Genomic DNA, 6,051 nt, shown 5'->3' with positions numbered 1-6,051 from the left:
AGGGAGGGGGAGGGTGGGTGGAGGGAGGGTGATTGGTGGGATCAAGAAAAAGACATGAAGGCTATGTTAACCAGTTGGATGAAAGTACTTCAAATTGTATAGAGAAACAGTACACTGTGCCCCATGATAGTATTAATGTACATTGTTATGATTTAATAAAAAAAATTTTTAAAAAATCAGTAACTGGCTTTCCAAACACCCCCTGTATAGTTACAGATTTGGGGGATAAAAGACCAGGGTTAGAGAGGAGTACAGAAAAGGTTGCTCCAGTGTCCAGAAGAAATTCTATCTCCTGGCCCTCCATTATGAGGCAGACCCAGGGCTCCTGAGGGGTGATGGAGCCATGAGAATCTGCCCCAGATATTTTTAGTCCAGTTTGGGTGCTGATGGTATCACTGTCCCAGGAGGCCTTCGCCTCTGAGGACAAGCTACCCTCCAGTGGTCACTCTTGCATTCTGGACAGGGGCTAGGTGGCTTGCCCAGCCAGTGGTGCTGTTGGGGGCAGTCCTTCCTGAAGTGGCCAGTCTGACCACATTGGAAGCACTTGTTCTTAGCTCCTCTGGCTTCCCTCTGACCCTGAATGGTGCTCATTTGTCCAAGTGCCATTACTAGAGTTATCATTCTTTTTCTATCCTTTCTCTCTTTTCCTTCTTTTTCTCCTGATCTTGGTTATAAACGACCACTGTGGCCATTCTAAGATTCTTCAGGTTATGATCTGGGCCTAGAGACAATTTCTAGAGTTTTCTTTAAATGTCTGGGGCCGCCTGAGTGATACATTTATCTTTTAAAATAATTTGGCCCTCTAAGGAGTAGGGTGTTAACTGGGTGTGTTTTCTCATCACCTCCCTAAGCTGCTCAAGAAAGGCTAAGGGACTCCCATTTTCCTCCTGGTAAATACTAGACAACTTAGAATAGTTCATCGGCTTTTTCTTGGATTGATGTAAACCTTCCAGGATACATGTTAGAAAATGTTTATGCTGGGCAGTGTCTGTGGCTCAGAGGAGTAGGGTGCCAGCCCCATATGCCAGAGATGGTGGGTTCAAACCCAGCCCTGGCCAAAAACTGCAAAAAAAAAAAAAAAAAAAAAAAGAAAGAAAATGTTTACGCTACCAGTCACCTTGTTTCTCAGGGTCCCATTCGGGATCCTCAAAAAGAACTGCCTTACTTCCTGTGGGGTATCTGTCCCTTTCCTCAGGAGACATACTGTCATCAGTATTGAACATGAACCACAAATCACCCCACTTTTTAGCTTCATCTAAGACTTCATTTTTTTCATTAGAAGTTAAAGTTTAATGTAGTAGTCGCATTACATCTCTCCAAGAGAGGTCAAAGCTTTGTTTTAACCTTTGGAGAACATCTGTGTACCTATCGGGGTCATCAGAAACATTTCCTAAATAAACCTTAATTTGTTTTAAATCTACCAGAAAAAACAGAGTGAATACTCGTGCATCTCTCCTCTTACCACCTGCAGTCACAACCAAGGGTCATAAAGAAGGATACAGTTGCCTTCTGGGGGCCCCAGTTGAACCAGAATAAACTCCTTCTTGGGGTTTTCTAAAGTCATGAAGGAAGATGAGGGAGAATTAGATGACGGGTTTGAACTAGGTGGTGACAGTGTCTCTCTCAGGAATCCCTGGTCATTTGGGGAAGTTATTACAGCCTGGAGAGCTGAATCTACCTGACAGATTTTACACAGTTGGAGATTGTCCCTGAGGAAAAAGAAAGCTTACACGTAGGTAATTCAGACCATTTTCTTTTTTGTTTACCATAATTTTAGAGTACCTTCTGGTGGTTATTGGTCACCATTGGATAGTTAATACTGAGGCCAGTTCTGGGTGCCAAAGAAAACCATACATTCTTTTCCTAGTGTCTGGGGATCAAACATGTCCCAACACAGCCCAGCAGAATGTTCCTGCAGCAGAGGCCAAAAATCAGGTACTTGAGAGCCATAGTGGTCCCACCTGATGACAGCTCTCTTGGCAAGAGAACATGTTACCTGGGTGTTCTATAGGGAGAGAATGTTACTCATTTGTGGGAAAGAATAAACGTCCAGCGCTTTAATCAATCCCACCCTGTATTCCTGGGTTGTCAAAGCATCCTCTGACAAACCCAAGAAGCCTTCCAGCCAAACAAAAGGAAGCATCCGTCTAATGCTTGGGGAAGAATTCCTGAGGAGCTTCCTCAGCCCTGTGCTTGTCTGAATTTAGGCACTCTTACCAGTGTAGTGCTTTGTATCTATTGCCTCTCCTGTGCTTATTACTTGCCAGCAGCACAGCTTGAAACGTCAGGTATCCAGGAGCCTGATCCCACCTGATGTAAGTTCTGCCCCTTTCTGCGCCTGCCCCAGAGTATCAGTCAAAGTGGGGATGAGCCCTGCCCTGGAGAAAACGGTTGTGTGGTGCTTGCACATTTAACCTTTTATAATTTCTACAAACTTTTTCTAAATTCCTAGTAACAAAGAAAAATAGGCTTTCTGTCATGAGCAGGTCTTAAGTGCTATGTTCCAACCTCCCTTTCTTTCCCAAAGTTTGAAATCAGGGTTGAGAGACACTTTGAAACTTTTGCATTACAATTAGCTAAAATCTTAGAGAAACCTGAAATTATTTTAAACTTTCCCATTTACATCAATAAACCAGAAAAAAAAAATTAAATACACAGGGTAATTTTCATTGTCTTTCTTAATTTTCTTTCTTTTAAAAAAATTTTTTTTATTTTTGCTTTCAACTTATCTTACTTTGAAGTTTTGTTTTTTTTTTTAACTTCTTCCTCCTGTAGTGTTCTCTTGCCCCCTCCCCCCCCAATATGGCTGGGATCACAAGGTCCAGCTGTCTTTTTGTTGTTGTTGTTATTATAGAGATGGGGTCTCACTCTGGCTCACTCTGCCTCAGGCTGGTCTTCAGCTGGTCTCGAACTTGGCTGAGCTCAGGAGATCTACCTCGGCCTCCCACAGTGCTGGGACATAGGCGTGAGCCATCATGCCCAGCCTTCTTTCTTCATTTTCAAGAGACTTAACTATAGCCTAGGGTTTAGGGCCATTCCTGCCTTGGGGAGTCACCCTGGGCTTCCCTTCACAGGCCTCTGGTTGTCCAGAAAAACTATGTAGGGGAGTTATTTTGCCCTTTGTTTGGAGCTGAATTCTAGTTAATATGGGTCAGCTTTCTTTCCTCCAACACACAAAAATGCCAATTGAATTTAATTTCACAGTGAAAGGCAATAAAAAGGACCTTACAAACACACATGAGAAGCACACTTAAAACATCTGAAAAATACCAGAATAAGCCAGTACAAAATTATCTAAATACATAAAGCAATCCTTTAGCAACATTCAAACAAAGTATGTAACGTACAAGGAGAGAGAGAAAAACAGAAGAGGTCTATAGTGATAAATAGGAAAAGTGTGGGATCATGGAAGAGAAGAGAAGATAGCAAAAGAACTGGGAGAGCACATTTTTCAGAAGGCCCTCCAGTGTCCCCGGGTCAGAACCATTGCTGGAGGGACCCCAGGAACTCTGGGTGCTACTTCTTTGCTCAGCTCTCAAGCAGAGAAAAGGAGTAAATACAGAACAATTTCAAAAGCCTTCTAACATTCCCTTCAGCTTCTTTCTGGAGCCAAGGGGAATTAGAAAGTTCGTTCCCCAACAGCCTCTTGCCTGTGACCTGGAGGTCAGCAGCCACACTATGCACTTTTACTGCCTGATGGGAATCAAAATTATTAGTCTCCATTACTATAACTATAGAGAAAAGCAGGATAGAGATAAGTGGTCCCATTGCTTACCACAGATTGTCTTCTATCCCAGACAGGCCCCCAAAATATGATACCGGAATTTCGTCTTCAGGTTCTTGGTCTCGGTGATCTGAACAATGAATCCACGTACCTCAGGCCCATGGTAATGATACAGGACAGGTGGCACCAGGACCTTCGGCCTTAGTGCTGGTGGTGTTGGTCTGGTGGCAGCCAGCAGAGGAACTAGTGGGCTGGAGGACCCTAGGAATCTCCAGTAGCCGGAGGGGCAAGACAACTGAGGGGGTGGCATCAGGTGCCTTGGTGTCTCCTTCCCTGTGCACTTCTGGCTGAAGGGGGAACCCCACCTTTTCTAGGGCTGGTCAATTTCATGTAAGTTTCCAAGGCCTGAGAGTTCTGGCCCCCTGCTGCTAAGTGTAAGGCTGAATGTCACTTTAGAGGACCCATGCCCTAAATGTAACCATTGAGTTCCAGCAAAATAACCCCCCTGGGACTATAGTTATAATTTTTTAATTAATTAATTATTTTTTTCATATGCATGTATTTATTTGGTTTCCACTTTTTGCCTTCACAAAATTAAAAAGGCTTAAAATTTAATAACAATAACAAGTTTAATGTAAGGACTAGAAACAAAAACCTCGTAAAGAACGAACGAAGAATATCAGGTGTATCCAGATTAAGTAGAATGATTTTGAAGTATTTCTTTTTCTATTGTCTGTAAGATTTGGCATGATCTGTTTTTTTGAAATTATCTTTTACTTTTATTTATAAATATTAGTTGTCTATTTTTTGAGACTTTGGAAAAAACGAAATAAGAAGAAGTTAACTGATCAAAGTATTCTATAATAGATGTACTCCTGTCTGACAATGTGAATGTTAGTTTCCTTGCATTGTTACTATTATTATTGCTTAATATTTCATTGCAGCAATCGTCTGATTTTTTTTCTGAATGTATTTATCCTCATTCGTTCTTTATGAGGTTTTTGTTCTCAGTCCTTAAGTTCAACATTGTTATTGTCATTAAATTTAGCCTTTCTAATTCTGTGAAGGGAAAAGTGGAAACCTAATAAACACATGTATATGTAAAAAAAAAGAACAAAGATAAATACATTCAGAAAAGAAATCAGATGATTGCTGCAATGAAATATTGAGCAATAATAATAATAAAGATAATGCAAAAAAAGTAACATTCACATTGTCAAATAAGAGTATGTCTATTATAGAATGCTTTGACTCTGAGGTTCAGTATGGAGTCATCAGTTAACTTCTTATATTTTTTCCAAATTCTCAAAAAATTTCAACTAATATTTATAAATAGAAGATAATTTCAAAAAACAGATCATGCCAAATCCTATAGACAAGAGAAAAAGAATACTTCAAAATCATTCTACTTCATCTGATACACCCGATATTAAAATTGGAAAAAATATTATAAAGGGGATATTACAAACATAGTTCACTTATAAATGAGGATGCAATATCCTAAACAACATATTAACAAGTTGAATTAAAAATTAATGTTTAAGTAATGTACTTTGGTCAAAATTAAATCCATTTTATGTGAGAATTAGTCACTATTTTCTTTTGTTTCCTTTCCTTTCCTTTCCTTTTCTTTCTTTTTTTTTTTTTTCTTTTCCTTTCCCTCCCTCCCCCCTGCGACTATATGAGCAGAGAGCCTGAAGACAGAGAGAGGGAGCAAGAGAGCTTGTTCCCTGACCCGGTTCTTTCTGCCAGGAGCTTTGGCATTTTTGTATTCTTTGTTTCTATAAATAAATCCTGTCTTACCACTGATGTGTGGTCCATGGATTCGTTCTCTGAATCACCGAGACCAAGGACTCGAAACTCTGGTATCATATTTGGGGACCACGAAGGAGCTGAAGACACAATTCCGGTGTAAGACAGGATTTATTTTACAGAAAAGAATACAAAAACAACCAAAGCTCTTTGCAGAGAGAAACAACCCAAGATGGGCGGAGCGGGGGTGGGGGTGGGGTGGGTGGGGGGTAGGAATGCTCTTGCTCCCTCTTTCTTTCTCTCTCTAGGTTCTTTGTCTAGGGCAGCGGTTCTCAACCTGTGGGTCACTACCCCTTTGGGGGTCAAATGACCCTTTCACAGGGGTTGCTTAAAACCATCACATACACCCCGTACAAATACAGGTGTATGAAAATAATTTTATGGTTGGGGATCACCACAACATGAGGAACTGTATTAAAGGGTCATGGTGATACCAGAACTTTGTCTTTTCTCCTGGCTGGCTTGCCAAATCTGATACTGGTGTTTCAGGTTCTTGGTTTCCATGATTTGAAGAA

This window comes from Otolemur garnettii, unplaced genomic scaffold (genome assembly GCF_000181295.1).
Source record: "Otolemur garnettii isolate 467f Iridium unplaced genomic scaffold, OtoGar3 scaffold00125, whole genome shotgun sequence".
Taxonomy (NCBI): Eukaryota; Metazoa; Chordata; class Mammalia; order Primates; family Galagidae; genus Otolemur; species Otolemur garnettii.
The sequence above is the reverse complement of the archived record's forward strand: the minus strand, read 5'-3'. Positions refer to the sequence as shown.